The 20,799-nt window shown below is 44.4% G+C and overlaps 1 protein-coding gene across 3 annotated transcripts in view; it reads left to right on the top strand.

The window, feature by feature from the left end:
- The window catches only part of LCAT (lecithin-cholesterol acyltransferase), a 499,529-nt gene that overhangs the window by 419,333 nt on the left and 59,397 nt on the right, over positions 1-20,799 (top strand). The gene's annotated exons all lie outside the window — the stretch shown is intronic.

Raw genomic sequence — 20,799 nt, 5'->3', positions numbered from 1 at the left:
CCCTCCTGCAAAGATAATTTGCTTCAATTACATATGTAATAGGCAGTGCTTTAAATGGGCCGGTACTCACTGGGTACTGAGTACCGGCACTTCCTTTTTCCCCCCTCTGAGTACCAAAACTTTTTTTCTAACAAGTATGGGACAAATAAGTGTTTTATAAAATGAGAAAATGTCCCCACGTAAAGAGGTGGATGTTTTTGTGAAATGTTGGAAACACAGCGTACCACTTTTGCCAGCAACACTATCTGAATGCAGCCTTGAGGAAAGCACAAAGTGAAATGAATGTCCTGCTAAGAATTTAGGGCCAGATGTAGCAAGGCATTAGCGCCTCGCAAACGGCGAAAAACGCCGTTTGCGAGGCGCTAATGCCCGCATGCGATGCAGAAACACATTTTGCGAGTTGGAACCGACTCGCAAAATGTGTTTCCGACTCGCAAATAGGAAGGGGTGTTCCCTTCCTATTTGCGACTCTCACCGCGATGTAAGTTGACGGTCGCAAATCAACTCGCAGTTACCATCCACTTGAAGTGGATGGTAACTCATTCGCAAACGGTAAGGGGTCCCCATGGGACCCCTTCCCCTTTGTGAATGATCACAAAATTATTTTTTCAGAGCAGGAAAGTGGTCTTATGGACCACTGCCTACTCTGAAAAAAACCGAAACAAAAGGTTTCGGTAATTTTTTCTATTTGCAGCTCGTTTTCCTGCTAAGAATATAGGGCCAGATGTAGCAAGGCATTAGCGCCTCGCAAACGGCGAAAAACGCCGTTTGCGAGGCGCTAATGCCCGCACGCGATGCAGAAACACATTTTGCGAGTCGGAACTGACTCGCAAAATGTGTTTCCGACTCGCATATAGGAAGTGGTGTTCCCTTCCTATTTGCGACTCGCACCGTGATGTCGCGGTCGCAAATCAACTCGCAGTTACCATCCACTTGAAGTGGATGGTAACTCATTTGCAAACGGGAAGGGGTCCCCATGGGACCCCTTCCCGTTTGTGAATGATCACAAAATTATTTTTTCAGAGCAGGCAGTGGTCCTATGGACCACTGCCTACTCTGAAAAAAACCGAAACAAAAGGTTTCGGTAATTTGTTCTATTTGCAGCTCGTTTTCCTTTAAGGTAAACGGGCTGCAGATAGAAAAAAAAACCTGCTTTATTTAGAAGCAGTCACGGACATGGTGGTCTGCTGTCTCCAGCAGGCCACCATCCCCGTGAGTGCCCAGACTCGCTATGGGGTCGCAAACTGTGACCCACCTCATGAATATTAAGGAGGTGGATCTTTGCAACCCCATAGCGAGTCGCAGAAGGTGTCTGAGACACCTTTCTGCATAGCAAATTGCGAGTTGCAAATTGCGAGTCGGAAGGACTCGCAATTTGCAACTCGCAATTTGCTTTCTACCTATATCTGGCCCATAATTCTTTCCTAGATGAAAGATCAATTAGATCGAGAAAATAAAACAACACCACTAATCTGGCTATTGCTAGAAAAATAAAGTGATACTGAATAAAAAGTAACTGGGCTAAAGTGCACAGCGGCAGGCCGAGTTTGCTATAATAATGTGTCTAAAATATGGCTAAAATAGCTATACAACAGTGGTATGTGCAATCTCTTCACATTTATTTCTACATCGACTTGCTTGGACATCTCTATATTTACATTTACAATACACTCCATTCTCACCCACCTGCAGGAAAACAATTTAGCAATGGAGTACATGCCCATGCCCATTACCTGCAAGAGGAGGGGTGACTATAACTCGTGACTCAAAAGACCTTTCGAAGAAAAACAACCTTCCATACCCAATACTAGATGGCAGAAGTATGCAGAACATGTGAATCTACATCACTACATGCTTACTGAGTAAATAACATTTTCCTTCCAATGCGTTAGCTGTCCCCATTTTTAAATAAGGCTGTAGAAATATTTCAAGAAATTATCGCCCTATCAACCTCTTGGATAAAATCCGAAACATCTTTGCTAAGCAATTAAGAGATAAGTTAACCAATTGGATTAAGGAAAACACTATCTTAAGTCACTTGCAAGCAGGCTTCAGTAAGAAAACAGGAACTGTTGACCAGGTGTTTAGATTCCTTATGATCAAATGGAGAACAGTAGATATTGGCGGTGGGAATCGTTATGTTGCCTTTGTTGATCTTGGAGCTGCGTTCGATCTGTTTCCAAGGAGGAACCTGTGGGAAGTTGTTGGCAAACTGGGAGTCCAATCAGGTCTTTGTAAAACTTATAATTTGGGGGCGTAGCGAAGCAGCCTAGCATGGCAGATGTTCTCTAAGCGAGCTCCACCGTCTGGCATCGAAATATGGAGAAGTCTGCCTGCCTCCCGGGACAGATTGTCAAGGTTAAGAGCTTAAAGGCAGTGAAAACTGAGAGATGCATGAGCAGGCCCCAAGCGGGAGTGGAGTGGCCTTGTGGAGGGCTCCTGGGGCTGTGGACTGGGTAATGGGGAATACAGACCTGCCAGGCCACAAGGGCAGATGCGAGGTGGAGGCAACGGACCCATACCAGCCTGCTTGTGGAGTCCGGGAATCACCTGCCTAGACTCTGCTTCTGTCTGTGGCTCATTTGGACCAGGGGGCCACCTCTGTCACCCCGGGGGTTATGGGGCCTGCTTTCGAGGCTGCTGTGGGATGGCCCTGAGGCAGGCTTCCATGGTTGTGGGCTGAGTCACTCCAAATGGGGGCCCAGAGGGCTAAGAAGACACAAGCTGCGGGAAGGATTGGCAAGATTGGGCCATACTGAATGCGGAGGTGGGAGGTAAGCCACCCTGCTGCTGCTCATGTCTGGGGCCCACCCGCCTGGTAAATCCTGGTGGATTGCGGTGCACCCAGTGGGTGCTTGCGATCTGGAGAAAGGGCTCATTGCGAAGCACCATTTGAGACCATCTTCAGCAGCAATTGAAGAGGGATCCTATGGGAGGCTCAGAAAGCCACACTTCATGGAGACATACGTTTCTTCAGGGGCAGCGGATTCAACTCCGCCAAAGGGTAGATGATCTTGAGACACAAGTACTCTGCCTGGTGAGACAATATATTATAACAATGCAGGAAGAGCTCCTCTGAGACTCTCTCCATACCCAACTTGTTCTAAAACAAATGCTCACCCAAGGAACCAGAGTTGCATGGATGGCCACCCGCAACTGCATATACCAGTGGGGTGACAAAATGAGCAAAACTCTGCACTGGCTGTGCACATCCTGCCATGCAGGATCACCGGTGGCGTTTCTTGAGAGTGATGACGGTACCTGCATTGTTGGCAGTACAGGCATCGCGGCTGCATTTGAAACCTATTATCTAAGCCTCAATGAGATGGAGCCGGGTGGCCCCGAGGACCCAGAGCAGTTTGTAACTGATGTGCCGCTCCCACGCTTGGCACTTGAACAGCGGCATACTCTAGATGCGAAGGTCCCTTGCAAGAAGCTAGGGATGGCACTCAGCCAGACGCCAGGACCCCACGGATTCCAGCCCAAATTTTGGCACCTGCTGTAGTCCACCATGGGTCCCCTGCTGCTGAGCATGTTTAACAAGTCTCTGGACCATGGGGAACTACTCCGATACTTGAGGGTGGCTGAGAGAGTCATAATACCGAAGCGTGGTCTCCCGGGCACTAAATGTGAAAAATATAGACCAATATCTCTGCTGAATACTGAAGTAAAGTTCTGGCCTAAGATGCCAGCTAATGGCCTTGTCAGGGTGGTTCCACATTTAATTCACCCTGAACAATCTGGATTTATGCCGCATCAAGCTCCAAAACATAACATTCGGAGGGTATACAATGCTTTAGAGCTGGGCAGAGACTTACCAGGCCACCAAGCGCTCCTCATGGTCAGTTTCTAAAAAGCTTTTCACACATTTAGTTGGGACTATCTTTTCACCCTGTTCCAGTGCCATGGGTTTGGTCCGCACTTCATTAGCTATGTCCGTCTGTTGAATACCAACTTGATGGTCGCAAGTACTGGTTGGAGGGACTATCTTCACTCTGGTTCAACATTGGACAAGGGACCCGTCAAGGCTGCCCCTTGTCCCTCATTGTATTTGCGCTTGCTATCGAGCCCTTGGTGGCATAGATGTGGGTAGATGCTCTATTTCAGGAATTTCAGTGGTCTGTGGGGGTGAGCAATAGGATATCCCTCTATGTGGACATCGTCCTGTTGTTCTTAGGCAACTTGGAGGAGTCAGAGCCATGTGCAATACAAATATTGCAAACAGTTGGCACCTACTCTGACCTCCATATAAATGAGGCCAAGTCGACTATATACCCGATAGGTTTGTGTCCCTGTTCTGCACCCTGGGCACCTGACTCCAAAATGGTTTCAAGTATTTACCCTTGTATATTACAATGGACAGGATTGTTGCATGCAAACGCAACCTAACCTCCATTTTTCAGGGGCTAGCAAAAGATATTAAATTTTGGTCCACCCGTCCCCAGTCCCAGATGGGTACCTCAGCCATTTTTTAAATGGTGGCCCTGCCAAAACTCTTGTACCAGCTCCATAATTTCTCCTACCAGATTGATTGACTCTTCTGTACGAAGAGATAATGCTCTGTTGAGATCCCTGTTGTGGGAAGGGGGTAGACCACAGGTGTCCCTAGGGAAGTGCTGTTGACCCATGTTCAATGGTGGTCTGGCCACCCTGGATTTGCTTCTTTAATATCGGGTGGTCCATCTTCTGGTGGTTTACTGGATTTGACGACCTGGCCTATGCATCAGAGGGATGGGTAATTGGATTCTCTAACTTACCTCACCACCTGTATGGAGACGCAGTTCCAGACTGGCTACCCACTGCCACCCAGGCCATGTTGAAGGCATGGACGGATGCACTCAGAACCATGGGGTAGGCTTCCAAACTCACATTGGAGACCCCACTGTGGAAGGAGACCACACTCCCACGGGGGACAGCACTTGGCGGCTTTTCTACCTGGGACACAATTAAAATCTCCATATTAAGAAATATCCTACAAGAGAGGCTATTGAAATCCTTCTTAGATTTGCAAGCTGAATATGACCTTAACCAATCCCAATTTTTCAGATGCCTTTAACTTCTGCACCACTTCAGCCCTACTTGCGTCAACAGGAGGATGTCCCGGAGTACCCCCCCTTGGAGGCTAAATTGCTCCTGACTAACAATAAGGAACATAAACTGTCAGACATTTACTGCATGGTTGTTCATAACATGCCACGTTGTATGGTTGGGGTGGGAGAAGCTTGGACTGAGGCCTTGGTAGCCCCGCGAGAAGTAAGAATTGTCTCTCAGTTTAAACTAATACAGTTCAAACTGCTACATAGAACGTACCTTACATGAGCACGACTATGTAAAATGAGCCTGATCATGTTGAGTCATAGCATGTCTCTCTCTCATTCAAATCCCACTCCTCTTGCTCCTTGGGGGCTAATCCAGTCTGGACGAACTGGGAAGTGTCTTCTTTGATCCCACCTTTCTCACACTGGACCGCACAACCTAACGGGCTAACAGTTTAGTGCTCAGTTATTAAATACACACACCACCTCCATCAGAGTCACCAAGGAGGGTGAGTGTGGGGGGGTCCCAATTCTCTTACTCAGACCCAGGTAGCCCATATAGTCCTTTGGAGCCCTGTGATCATCCTTCAGAGCAAGGACACACAGTTGAGCCCTGAGAAAATTATTGGGTCGATCCCCAGGAATTATGATGTAGAACACTACCAGTGAGCTTCAAATCCAGATGACACAGAAGCATATCACGAGATAATTCATAGGATGACTGCACACCACAAAGATAATATGCATATCACAGAGGAAGAAGAGGATCTCCTGCTAAAAAAACAGTCTCTTAAACTGAATGTAGCCTGTATGTTAAGGTCTGCCCCTGAAAATTGTAAAAAGTCTGTCAGAATAAGAGTTGTAACTCCGAGGGTCGAGAAGACATTCAAACTCTCTCCCAAAGACTAGGGGCATGATTTAAGAAAATTGGCACTGCATCCAATGCAGCACCACTTTTCTTGTGCCCCTTAGCACCCCCCTACCGCCACCATGAGTGCATCGTATTTAATATACGGCGCACCATGGCACAAGGTAGGGGCAGTAGCGTCAACATTTTTCACCCTATTGATGTACTGTGTAGGGTTAACATGAAAACTCTGGAGCTAATCCTGCACAGTGCATAGGGGACCACTGAAAGCAATAGTTTGGCCCCTTTTATCGCCTGCTCTGTGCAGGTGTTAAAAGTAGCCACAAAAAATGACGCAGTGGAATCTCCACTGCACCGTTTTTGCATTTCGCCACCTTGTAAATATGGCGCAGAGATTTTGGTCTTGGTGGGCTACATTAGCGTAAAAAAAAAATGAAGTTAATGTGGTGCAAGGAGCTGCCAGGTCCTCTTAAATCTGGGCCTAGGTATATATAAGAGGGCAGGTTACACCTGACTATAATCATCCACACAGCTCACAAGTGCACGTCTGCACAAGGCACTGATTGAGTGGGAGCTCTTTTTCAGGCATCAGGTTGATTGGATGCTTGAAAAGATCAAAAAGGACATGAACGCACTCAAGCCAAATAAATCCCTTCAGGCCACTATATTTGGGGGAAATAAAGAGAAGCTTGCTCGATCAACCTCGTTCTTATAAAAGGCAGCAGCAGTACACTCACCAGGAGGTGGGAAGAGGCTACAGCTGAGGCTCCTACTGAGGTAATAAAGGGGTAGGGGTAGAAGTAGTGCTAAGCCGGGTCTGCCACTACCAAACACTGATTTGCCACCTCTCCTGCACTATCATAAGTCGCCTATTGAGGGGAGATTTTGTGATTTACTGTCTCGCTGGGGGGAGATCATGTCGGGCAGATGGGTCTTAGCCATTATCCAACATTTTTGTTTCCAAGAACTACACACAATCCGTCCCAACATCGCACCTCATTCTCATGCTCTAAGCATATACCAATTCTCACTTCTTCAAGAGGAGGTGCACGCTCTCCTACAGAAGATTGCCTTAGAGTGGGTGCCCCCACAACAAGAAGGAAGTGGAACCTACTCCCTCTATTTTCTTATTCTCAAAAAGGATAGCTTCCTCAGGCCTATCTTTGACCGTAGGTCCCTCAGTAATTACCTCTCACCAGAACATTTTCGCATGACCCCTCTCCTCCACCAGGAATATTACATGATGGCACTTGATCTCAAGCATGCCTATTCCCACATATCCATCCACCCTGCTCATCAAAGTATCTTTGCTATGTTGTAAGTGGCCAACAATTTCAACTAAAAGTGCTTCCTTTCGGAGTCACCATGGCTCAAAGAGTGTTTACGAAGTCCTTAGCGGTGGTGGTTTTTCATTTGCGAATGAAGAGTGTTTATGTTTTTCCCAACAGGCAATGTCCCTGCTCCAGAACCTAGGATTCACAAAATATTGACGCTACTCCTGCAGAGTACATAGGGGGCCATTCTAAAGAATGGAAGCCCCCTTTTAACATCTGCTCTTGAACAGACGTTAAAAGTGCTGTAATAAACGACGCAAGGAAATCTCATAGATTTACTGGCTCCCCTAACGGGGGAACCCTGGACCAAAGTCAAGCATCCTGGGACTGGTTTCAGGGTATCACCCTTCAGCTAGCTTGAATCTGGTGGCACAGCTAGCACGGGAGCCACGTCTGGGCATACCCTTCCCATTTGGAATGACAAATGCAAATACAACAGATGATGGACGAAATGCAGAACAAATCAATCATGCCCAGATGTGGGTCCCATGCTCACTGTATTCAAGCTAACCTGGCTAATGAAGGGTGATACCTTGAAACTGTTCACAGGATGCTTGTTTCTGGTCTAGGGAGGACCTGGTCTGGCAGTTCAGGCTGAACGGTTCCCATGAGGAACAGGGTCAAGGCTGATTTGTATATGGCTGGGTCCAAACTGGGGTGGCATGGTGAGCAAAAGAACGATGGTTTAAACCCAGATCTGTGACTGGGGGTGAGTGTTTGCATTGTTTAACCTTCCATCCATCATCCTTTTTGTGTTGCTGAAGGACCCCTAAGTGGGAAAGGTATGTCCAGACGTGGGTCCTGTCCTCACTATGCCACTGGATTCAAGCTAGCCTGGCTGATGAAGGGTGATACCCTGAAAGCGGTCCTAGGATGCTTGTTTCTGGTCCAGGGAGGACCTAGCCTGGCAGTTTGTGCTGGACTGCTTCCATGAGAAACAGGGTCAAGACTGATTTGGATATGGCTGGGTCCAAACTGGGGTGACATGGTGAGCAAAAGAATTATGAATTAAACCCAGATTTGTGATTTGGGATGTGTGTTTGCATCGTTCAGCACTCCGTCCATCATCCTTTTGTGTTGATAAAATTGCCCCAAGTGGGAATGATAAGCCCAAACGTGGCTCCTGTGCTCACTGTGCCACTGGATTCAAGCTAGCCTGGCTGATGAAATGTGATAATCTGAAACTGTTCCCAGGATACTTGTTGCTGGTCCAGGGAGGACCTGTACTGGCAGTTTGTTCTGGACTGTTCTCATGAGGAACAGGATCAAGAATGATTTGCATTTGGCTCGATCCAAACTGGACTAGCATGGTGAGCAAAAGAATGATGGATTAAACCCAGATCTGTGACTGCAGATGAGTGTTTGCGTTGTTCAGCACTCCGTCCATCATCCTTTTGTATTGCTACTCTCATAAGGTGGGGCATGCATTTCGTCAACTTGACTGTCCAGGGAATGTGGCTATCTCAATACCAGGACCAGGATTACCATATCAACGAGCTGAAGCTATATTATGACCTGAAAGATAGTTTTTAGAGCCAAGTTAAAATTGGTCAGAAAATGTTCTTTATCAGGGCAGATGACCATGTACAACTTACAGAAGCATGGTGGAACACATTTTCTTAAGCTCGCTCAGTTAGTCCAGGAGATTTGGCATTGGGTACTGGCTTTTGAGACACTTCATTTATGTTCCCTTCAGTTCCTGTCATCGAAGTGGGGCTTCCTATTGACTATTACCTCTCTTAGAAGATTTAGTGAATTGCAAGTGCTAACTCTCCAAGAATCTTTCATACAGGCCCACAAAGACAGGGTGGTTCTTAGAACCTACATCAAGTTCCTCCCTAAGGTGGTGTCATCTTTTCACTTTAACCATACCATATAAGCTCAATTTTTCTGTCCACAACCAGAATCCATGGCGGAGAGGGCACTTCACATACTAGGGCCCATATTTATACTTTTTTTGCGCTGCATTTGCGTCATTGTTTGATGCAAAAGCGGTGCAAACTTCTAAAATACCATTCCATTTTGGACATTTGTGTCGCTTTTGTGTCTAAAAGTGACGCAAATGAGGCGCAAAAAAAGTGTAAATATGGGCCTGGCTTTTAACAGAGCTCTTATGTATTATATAGACAGGGTGAAGACATTTTGAAAATCAAATCAGCTGTTTGTCCCCTTCGCAAAGCGGCAAAAAGGCAGCCTATATCAAAGTCCGGCACATGTGTTATAACGGTTATATGTTATACCTGCTCCAACTATGGCACAATCTGGCCCGAATTTATACTTTTTGCTGGAAAACTGATTGAACGTAGTTTTTCACCAAAAAATAATACTGACGGCTTTCGCCATTATTCAATGCTAGCAGAGATCCATATTAATAGAATGGTGCACGCCAGCGCTAAACCTGGGCTAGCATCTTAAAAAAAGACGCTAGCCAGGTGGGAGTGGCAGTAGGGAATGAGGGGGTTGTGCATCCAAAAATGATGCTAGCCTGGTTAAAGGCAAAAAAATGGATCTGACCAGACTAGCACCATTTCCAGACGCACAACCACCAAAAACATGACTCCAGTCTTAGGAAATACAGGAGTCATGCCCACCACCCCAGTGGCCAGCACAGGGGACAAGTATCCCCTGGGCATTGCCATTGCACCCAGTGCCAAGTTAGGGCCCACGATGGCAAAAAATAATAATACTTACCTGGACTACCCTAGAATGGGGTCCCCCATCCTCCGGTGTCCCTCTGATGGGGGTGTTCCTGGGGCTTGGGGAGGGCACCTATGAACCCATTCCATGGTGTTTAAGCATGGAAATGGGTCCACACGCCCCCTAACGCCTGGTCTGACCCAGGCGGTAAATTATGGTGCTAAGCAAGCTTAGTACCATTATTTAACCCCTCCTCCCACCTGTGCATCATTTTACCACGGGTGATAACTATGGGGCTAACATCATTTTTTGAATGGGAACGGCTACCTTGCATCTCATTGACGCAAGGTAGGTTCACTCATCCAAAAAATGGTGCAAACTCCTATATTTTGAAGTTACACGTGTCTAACTTCAAAATATAAATATGGAGTTGAGTTTGCACCAAATTTGCATAACAAAAGAAAGACGCAAATTATGCGCAAAAGGAGTATAAATATGAGCCTCTGTTCGTAAGAATTGAGCAACCATGGATTTTTAAAGGACGTCCAATTATTGGACATTTGTAAGGCAGCCACATGATCATCTCCACACACTTTTACTAAGCTCTACTGCGTGGATATTTTAGTCCATCAATAAGGCATGGTAAGTGATGCGTTATTTAGAACCTTAGTTCAAGAATCTGCATTATCCACACGCTCGCCACGGCTTCAAAAGGTACTGTTTTGCAGTCTATACTAAACGTGTATCTACCACCACACTTGCTACGAATGGAAAATTATATTTACCTTGTAAATATGTTTATAGCATGTAGTGCTATAGATTCACATGCGCCCACCCTCCCTGGGAAGGGTGTGTTTGCTGTGATAGAGCGTTCCGTACTACTAATTTACCTGTACTTTTGACGCTCTTTAGGCCGATGAATCTTTTGGCTAAGTGGGACCCTCTCCACCCTTAGTCAGTCAATTTAATCAAACCAATAATCAGTAACGAACATAAGCAATGCCTTGATCAACATAACACTTAACAATTAATCCAGAATACATTTTCGGCGAACCCTGACCTTTCAGTCAGGAATAACCACACCAGTTTATTCAAAGTTAGTGAATTTATTTCCCTATATTAACAAAGCTAGCACAATATAGATGTGTCTCAACACCAAATGATAAACATAAATGAACATTAATAGCTGTCCATAACGGCGGAAAAGATGCAATCTATGTAGCATTTGAATAACAAGACATTCGATGATAGCAATGCAAATCACCAAAACTATAATCTGTAATGGGCTAATTGCATACATTTAGTCAGCATAACAAGGTCTCAAATTGCATTGTGCGACAAAAGGAATCCTCATCTAACCTCAAATCAGCATCGGCATGTGGGACTTCATGCAAAAACAATTTAGCAACATTAATTTAGAAAACTCCTAACTAGGGCTCTTATCAAAATCAGCAGTTGGTTACCTAAAGGAAACACAATGCAATTGTACAATTTCCTTTCATATTTACCAATTACAATCAGCATTCAAGGAAGTCTTCGTCTCACAGGTACCGTTTCTCGATCAGCATGGGACGGGGCAAAGGGGCAGGGGTGGACGGGGCAGTTGCCTCACGGCGGCAAGATAAAACTAATACTTCATGAAAAGGGACAAATCAAAGTTAAAGTCTCTAGGGTAAGAATCATTTAAGTCTCTTTCTCTCGATTAGAGAAAGCATCAAAGTCTCTCAAAATGGCATCGCAGCAAGGTGGGCCATAATAGCTGCAAAATGGCGGGTAACGGCAATAGTGGCTGTAATGGCTGCTTTCCTCTCGTGCACCTGGTTTAAATAGACAACAGTTCAAATCCAGTAGGGTCTTCCATTGGAGGGTTCATAGGTTGGCTTCAAATTATCCAATCAAAAACAACAGTTCTCAAGCTTTTACTTAAGCATACATTATCCTTGGAGACGGGTACGCAAGTTGCAACATTTTATACCAATTAACTCATTTTCAGAGCTTCCATTGTCCGCACCTGCAGATTAACCTTGGAGTAAAGAGAAAAATGCCGGGCTGGCACAAAACCTTAAGATAAGCATGTGAACGATCTTAGTGGAAAAGTACAGCTTCAAGCAAGAATACACGTTTAATAGCACATTGGAAAAATACGAGCATCTAAACCGTGAGACAAGGCAACTAGGCCGAAGCCTGCACTAAAGTAATGCTAAGCTAAAACATTTCAAACAAGCAAATCATAGCACACGTTTACGATTATGTCGGATTAGTGCAATTCTAATACATCACGTTATGTAAAGCACGCTTATAAATGTTGGCAAACTACTCTGAGGGCACATTTTGTCCCCGTACAATCTTTATTAGTTCGGTTAAAGTCACACATGATTATTGCAGCACTACGTTTAAGCGTCAAATAAATGTAAAACCTTCATTTCAGCTTCATCAATCCCTCCTCTGATGACTACTTGTCATCACACCAAATCATGCCCACAAATTTTATTCCATTAAAATTCTGTCAGTTCTCTTTTCCTTTTAATTCCCCTAGTTTTCGCTTTATATTCTTCTGCCATTCTTTTCATCATTTTCTCTTCCTTCCTTCTTCTAATTCTTTCCATGATCATTATTATTCCCCTTTTTATTCCCCAAATTCCAAATATGCAAATTAGTACTATTAATATTCCCTGTATTATTTTTAGTAATATTCCATTCCAAATTCCCCCAATCCAATTTCCCACTGAAGCGAGTCCTTTTCCAACCTTCTCCCACACTCCTGGTTCTTTCAGTTCCTTCAAATCTGCACTCTCCTTTGTTAGATTAGCAAGCATAGTTTTAATTTTCACACTGTTATCGGGAATATACGTGCAACAGTGTCGTGCACCAAGCATTTTGCAAACGCCGCCATCCTTTGCTAAAAGAATGTCTAAGGCAAGCCTATTTTGAAGAGTCATAGCTCTTTCCGCTGCAAGTTCAGCATCTATCAGGATTATAGCACCTGAAAACTTTGTCAACATGTTATCCACTATAGTAGACAACTTTCTTATTTTGATGGAATTCAACACAACTCCCAATGAAGGAATCATGGCTCCAAATATATCTCCTACCACAGCAGCTGCGGTTTCTCTTTTCTGGATACGATGGGATCCAGATGTCTTTGGAATCATCGATAGGTCATCCAGTTGATAAACCTTTGGGAACACTATACCCAAATAACATCTTCCCCACCATCCCTTCGGAAGACGATAATAGGCATTATACCCACAAATGTAATATACACCTGGAATGACAGGGTCAAGTCCGTTCATCATGAATGTCCATTTGGCCTTAAAGATAAACGTATGTTTACACTCACTCGCTCCTACGAAAATGTTATCATAATAAGATTCACCTCGATATATACAAAATTTCCCTACATGCCAAGCATCTAAAGCAATTCTCCCTTGTGTCTTTATTGCGGCAAAATCATAATTATCTACTGAAGTCCTCTTATGTAGCTCCTTTTCTAATTTCGCATTCATTTGTGCCCTTCTATCATCTGTGCGATCTAAAAAGCTTATTTCTACTGCAGAGAGCGAGCAGGTAAGGTTTTCCCTATGAGCGTGAGCCGTTTCGAAAGGTTGCATTGGCTCGAAAAATTCCCTCATTATTTTAGCATCCCAATCTTTAGCAATCTGGCTTAGCTGCGCTATTATAGGAACATATGCAAAGGTAACATCATAATTTGAGTAAAAATACTGTATGTTAGTTTGACCATAAAACCTAGACATTACTATACTACATGTAATCCCATATGTAAGAGGCATGTGGTGATAAGTCACCCCTTCCTTTACTGATGTCGGTATCTGTGTACACACATAACAATCTTTCGCATCCATAGTCTCAACATATTCTGTTAGCAAGCGATAGAAAACATTATACGAAAGCTCCTTTTTATCATGCAAGTGTCTCTCATCTAATTCTAGTCTTTTCAGTGCGGTTAGTTCAGTGACAGTAACAGGAGCAAAAGTAGAAGCATCAATTTTCTCATTCTCACCCTTACCATGCATTCCAAGCACTATTGCCATTATTATTAGTACACATGCAATTACCAAGCCTATACACACATATTTACAATATTTCTTTCTACTGTTTTGTGTCATGATCTGTACAGGTAGTGCAGAATTATTAGGCAAATGAGTATTTTGACCACATCATCCTCTTTATGCATGTTGTCTTACTCCAAGCTGTATAGGCTCGAAAGCCTACTACCAATTAAGCATATTAGGTGATGTGCATCTCTGTAATGAGAAGGGGTGTGGTCTAATGACATCAACACCCTATATCAGGTGTGCATAATTATTAGGCAACTTCCTTTCCTTTGGCAAAATGGGTCAAAAGAAGGACTTGACAGGCTCAGAAAAGTCAAAAATAGTGAGATATCTTGCAGAGGGATGCAGCACTCTTAAAATTGCAAAGCTTCTGAAGCGTGATCATCGAACAATCAAGCGTTTCATTCAAAATAGTCAACAGGGTCGCAAGAAGCGTGTGGAAAAACCAAGGCGCAAAATAACTGCCCATGAACTGAGAAAAGTCAAGCGTGCAGCTGCCACGATGCCACTTGCCACCAGTTTGGCCATATTTCAGAGCTGCAACATCACTGGAGTGCCCAAAAGCACAAGGTGTGCAATACTCAGAGACATGGCCAAGGTAAGAAAGGCTGAAAGACGACCACCACTGAACAAGACACACAAGCTGAAACGTCAAGACTGGGCCAAGAAATATCTCAAGACTGATTTTTCTAAGGTTTTATGGACTGATGAAATGAGAGTGAGTCTTGATGGGCCAGATGGATGGGCCCGTGGCTGGATTGGTAAAGGGCAGAGAGCTCCAGTCCGACTCAGACGCCAGCAAGGTGGAGTACTGGTTTGGGCTGGTATCATCAAAGATGAGCTTGTGGGGCCTTTTGGGGTTGAGGATGGAGTCAAGCTCAACTCCCAGTCCTACTGCCAGTTCCTGGAAGACACCTTCTTCAAGCAGTGGTACAGGAAGAAGTCTGCATCCTTCAAGAAAAACATGATTTTCATGCAGGACAATGCTCCATCACACGCGTCCAAGTACTCCACAGCGTGGCTGGCAAGAAAGGGTATAAAAGAAGGAAATCTAATGACATGGCCTCCTTGTTCACCTGATCTGAACCCCATTGAGAACCTGTGGTCCATCATCAAATGTGAGATTTACAAGGAGGGAAAACAGTACACCTCTCTGAACAGTGTCTGGGAGGCTGTGGTTGCTGCTGCACGCAATGTTGATGGTGAACAGATCAAAACACTGACAGAATCCATGGATGGCAGGCTTTTGAGTGTCCTTGCAAAGAAAGGTGGCTATATTGGTCACTGATTTTATTTTGTTTTGTTTTTGAATGTCAGAAATGTATATTTGTGAATGTTGAGATGTTATATTGGTTTCACTGGTAATAATAAATAATTGAAATGGGTATATATATTTTTTTGTTGAGTTGCCTAATAATTATGCACAGTAATAGTCACCTGCACACACAGATATCCCCCTAACATAGCTAAAACTAAAAACAAACTAAAAACTACTTCCAAAAATATTCAGCTTTGATATTAATGAGTTTTTTGGGTTCATTGAGAACATGGTTGTTGTTCAATAATAAAATTAATCCTCAAAAATACAACTTGCCTAATAATTCTGCACTCCCTGTATAGAATCAGAGAGCTAGAAGCACCTATAAAGAAACTATTTAGCAATTCAGTTACAAAGCTGAACGAGCGCAATGTTCACACAGTTTTCTTCAAGAGGCCAGTCACTTATCGGTTAGCAGCATTTGTCTCAATTCGGCAATAACTCAGTCTCAATTCGTCAATAACTGAACAAAAAAAAATTTTTTTTTTTTTTTTTCAAAGTTCAATAACTCACTCTTTTTTTTTTTTTTTTTTTTTTTTCAGTTGCCAACGTTATTCTAAGAGTCAATCAGGTTTTCAAAAGTCTTATCAGGTTAGCAAATGTCGCATCCGGTTTAGCAATGTCTCAGCTGGTTGTTTGTATCACGTTGGATTGTAGCAAGCAATATCATTTATCACCCTTTCAATCAACAGAGTCCATAAAACTTTTCTTTTCTATTGGTATATCTTCTTCTTCGTTCTCGAGACTTAGAGATACAAATTCGTCAGTCCAATCGTCATTGACTACATATGCCCATTCTGGACCGGAATATCTCCTATTCGGTATCCTTTTCCTTTTCAATTTTGCTTCTCTTTTCGATTCTGCCTCACTGGTGCTTTCCTCTTTGCCAAGTCTTTTCCTTCACTTGAGGATGGTACCACGACAGTCACTTCCTTTCTTTTCTCTTTCACTTTCGGCCTTTCTCCGTCGTTCAAACTTTCTTTAGTCCTTTGTTTTATTGGTGATATACTTAGTCTTCTCTTTGCACCATGTCCATTTGATGGACCTGCGATCTTTTCTGTGGAAGCTTGAACTGTTTCGTTCCGTTCTACCTTGTCCCCTCCTTCTGGGGAATCAATCACGTTCTCCTTTTCTTTTTCTGTATCGTCTGCTTCTGGGAAAGCCCTCCTCTGATCAGGCTCTCCTGCTTTTTCACCCTTTTCGAGCCCTTCGTCACCGTTACTTTCGTCAGGCTCTTTATCACTTTCAGCTGCTTCAGGTTCTTTGTCACCTTCAGCTGCTTCAGGCTCTTTGCTACCCTCAGCTGCTTCAGGTTCTTTGTCACCTTCAGCTTCTTTGTCGCTGTCTGAGGTTTCTCCTTGGTCTTCCCCAAGTGAGTCGGTTGTTTCGTCCTCAGAGAATATTTCTCTCTCTTCTGTTCCTGCTTGTTCGCTTTCAGTTCTGTTTTGCTCTGTTTCAGCGCTCAGCACTGTTTTATCAGGCACTGGCAGTTTCAGCGCTTCAACTTCCTCATCTGTAGGACACAACACTTTCTTTGTGTGACTGGCGTGAATCCAGTTGGGAACCCCCGCACACTTCACAGCGGTAGTTGTCGTCAGGATCACTTGGAAAGGGCCTTTCCAACGGGGTTCCAGACACGACTTTCTCACGTGCTTCTTTAACACGACCCAGTCACCTGCTTTCAGTGTGTGTCCTGGACCTTGGATCGGTGGCAAGGTGGTTGCTTCCACCTGGTGAGAGAAAGAGCGAACCACGTCAGCCAGACCCTTGCAGTAGTCTAACACCATATCATCTGTAATATTCAAAAGCGCGTTTGCGGGAACTGCAGGAAGTCTCATAGCCCTGCCCATGAGAATTTCGTGCAGAGACAATCCAGTCTTTCTATCAGGGGTGTTTCTCATTGACATTAGCACCAAGGGCAATGCGTCAGGCCATTTCAAATTTGTTGATGCACATATTTTCGCCATTCTTGATTTCAGTGTACCATTCATTTGCTCCACCAGTCCTTCAGGGCGATAGCTACAATGCAGTTTTTGCTCAATGTTCAGCGCTTCGCAAAGTAACTTTATCACCTCGTTATTGAAGTGACTTCCCCTATCTGATTCTAAAGAGAACGGGAATCCGAAACGTGGTATTAACTCCCTCAAGAATAGTTTTGCGACTGTAAGGCTGTCATTTCTATGTGTGGGGTATGCCGCAATCCAGTGACTAAAAATGCACACAATCACCAACACATACTTTAGACCTCCATGCACAGGCATCTCAATGAAGTCCATCTGCATTCTACTAAATGGGCCACAGGCCCTGCCAATGTGGCTCGCGTTCACAACTGTTCCTTTTCCTTGGTTCATCTGCTGGCAAGTGACACATCGATGGCAAACTGCTTCTGCAGCTTGACGAAATCTGGGGTTAAACCAATCAGTTTTGAACAATCTTATCATGGCATTTCTCCCTAGGTGAGCTTGCCCATGATAGAACCGCGCAAGCTGTGATAAGAGACCATTTGGCAAAACAAATTTTCCCTCATTTGAAACCCATAACTCGTCTGGTCTCTTTATACATTGTGATTTAATCCAGGAGTCTCTTTCATCCTCCCTGACGCTATTCTGTAATGCTTTTAGTTCATCTATTGTATCTACGACCTTCAAGGCAAATGCTTCAGCTGGTTCGAGTTCTGGTTCACTTATTTAATTCCATTCATCTCTGAGTAATATACAGTTCAAGGCAGAAAATCTTGCGACTTGATCCGCATATGCATTTCCCAGAGAAACATAGTCCTGTCCTTTTGTATGAGCACTACACTTTACCACTGCAACTTCGGCTGGCATCTGAATGGCGTGTAACAATTCCCTTATCCTCTCCCCGTTTTTCACTGGGGATCCTGAAGAAGTCAGGAAACCTGTCTGTGACCATAGTTGTCCAAAGTCGTGCACAATCCCAAACCCGTACTGACTATCAGTGTAAATGGTGACTTTCATCAATGCAGACAGTTGACATGCTCTTGTGAGGGCTACAAGTTCTGCTACTTGTGCAGAATAGACTCCTTGAAGCCAGGACGCTTCTAAGACACTTGTTACAGTACATACAGCATATCCTGCTTTCAAAATTCCCATCCCATCTCTTAGACATGAACCATCAACGAAAACAATTTGGTCATTTTCATCAAGCTTAGTATCCTTAATGTCAGGTCGAGGTTTTGTGCAAAATTCAGTCACCTGAAGGCAGTCATGCTCGACGTCTTCAGCGTTCTCAATTTCAGCATTTTCACCGGGAAGCAAGGTTGCTGGATTCAACGTAGTGCACCTTTTCAGCTGCACATTCGGTGAGCCCAGAATTATCGTTTCCTACCTTGTGAGTCTTGCTCCAGTCATGTGTTCCGTTCGGGAGCGGGTCAAAAGTATCTCAACTGAGTGAGGGACCATGACTGTTACTGGGTGTCCCATCACTATTCCTTCACTCTGAGTGAGGCTGATACCAACTGCTGCTACGGCGCGCAAACACCCTGGAAGTGCTGCTGCGACCGGATCCAAAGTAGCTGAAAAATACGCTACTGGTCTGTTTATGCCACCGTGGGCTTGAGTCAAGACAGACAAAGAACATGCATCACATTCATGACAAAACAATGTGAAAGGCTTTGTGTAATCAGGCATACCTAAAGCTGGAGCCCTGCACATGCATTCTTTCAATTCAACAAAAGCATCCATCTCATCTCCTTTCAGCTCAATTTGATCCAAGGCATCCTTCTGGGTCAGCTTCAGTAAAGGCTTTGCTAGAGTCGAGAAGTTGGGAATCCACTGACGACAGTAACCCACCATTCCCAAAAACTTCCTCACCTCCCTCCTTGTCTTTGGTGGACTCATTTGAAGTACACTCGTTATCCTTTCCTTCATTATTCTCCTTGACCCTTTCTCTATCTGGTGACCCAAGTATTTCACTTTCTTCTGACAGAACTGCAATTTGGAAGGAGACACCTTGTGTCCATTCCTTCCCAAATGGTTCAACAGAGCAATGGTATCGGCTGTGCAGCCACTTTCTGTCTTTGATGCAATCAATAAGTCATCGATGTACTGTACTAGGGTTGACTCGAATGGCAATTCTAATGCTTCCAAGTCTTTCTTTAGAATCTGATTGAATATCGACGGTGACTCAGAAAACCCTTGAGGAATTCGACACCAACTGTACACTCTGTCTAAGAATTTGAAACCAAAGAGAAATTGACTGTCCTCATGAAGAGGCACCGAAAAGAATGCTTGTGACAAGTCGATGACTGAGAACAACTCGGCATCGCAAGGGACCTGGAACATTATCACAGCTGGATTCGGTACTACAGGGCAGCATTTGACTATGATGTCATTTATTTTCCTCAAGTCCTGCACGAGTCGGACCTTTCCACTCGGCTTTATTAGCCCCATGATTGGTGAATTACATGGACTGCTTAACACTTCTTTCAGTACTCCCTGTTTTACAAATTCGTCAATGAGTTGGGCAACTTTCATGAGGGTGTCTTGTGCCATGTGGTATTGTGGGGTCTGGGGAAAGGTTGCATTGGGCTTTACAGTCACTTTCACTGGTTCCACTCCTTTCATCAATCCCACCTCTTTCCCTGTCATATCCCACACTTCCTTTCCGACTGTTTCCCGTAATTCAGCTGGAATATCTTCTTCAGTTATCATCGGTAACAGACAAATCAGAGGATACTCTTCATCAACAGTTTCCATCTCATCCCCCTCTGCACTGTCCTCTTCTTCCCCATCACTGCTCGTCTGTATTTTAATTCCCTCGTTCGAACACATAATCGAACAACCCAATTTGCACAATAGGTCTCTCCCTAACAGTGCTATCGGGCTTGAGTCGCATACCACGAATTTGTGTAACCCTTGATAGTTACCAATGCTGACTGGTACCGGATCTGTAATTGGGTTTGTCAGGTGCCTGTTTGCTACTCCCACCACTTGAACTGTCCTTCCTGAGAGTGGCAAATTTGGTACTTCAATGCTCTTAACAGTTGAACGTGTGGCTCCTGTGTCAACCAAGAATGAGACACAATGACCCATTACTCTTCCCTCCACGTACGGACCCTTTTGATCAACTTCCAAGGATGCTGCAAGCACACAATCTCCTTCCTCCCCTGAACTTTCACTCTCCCATACATTGTTTATTCCACTCTCACTGTGTAATGGGAACTGTTGTACGGTGCCATTTGTATTCATTACCTGACCCGAGACCTGCGGAGGAACCATCACTTGCTGCTGACTCATTGGGGCCAAAGGTATTTGCATTTGCTGATTAGGTACCATGGGAAACTGCTGTTGCATTGGCTGCATTTGCGTCATCTGCATACGGGGCATCTGCATCTGCTGCGGCTGCATGGGCTGTAATCCCTGCAGCTGATTTATGGTCTGAAAATTTGGGTTTGGACCTCTCATTTTCGGTCCCCTCATTGTCTGAAATGCATTGACATCATTGTTTTGCTGACCAACACCTGCACCTTCCTGCACCACCATTGGGCACTCGCGTTTCCAATGTCCGA

The sequence above is a fragment of the Pleurodeles waltl genome, chromosome 12, assembly GCF_031143425.1.
Source record: "Pleurodeles waltl isolate 20211129_DDA chromosome 12, aPleWal1.hap1.20221129, whole genome shotgun sequence".
Lineage (NCBI taxonomy): Eukaryota > Metazoa > Chordata > Amphibia > Caudata > Salamandridae > Pleurodeles > Pleurodeles waltl.
Note: the sequence above shows the minus strand (reverse complement) of the source record. Positions and strands in the feature narration are given on the sequence as shown.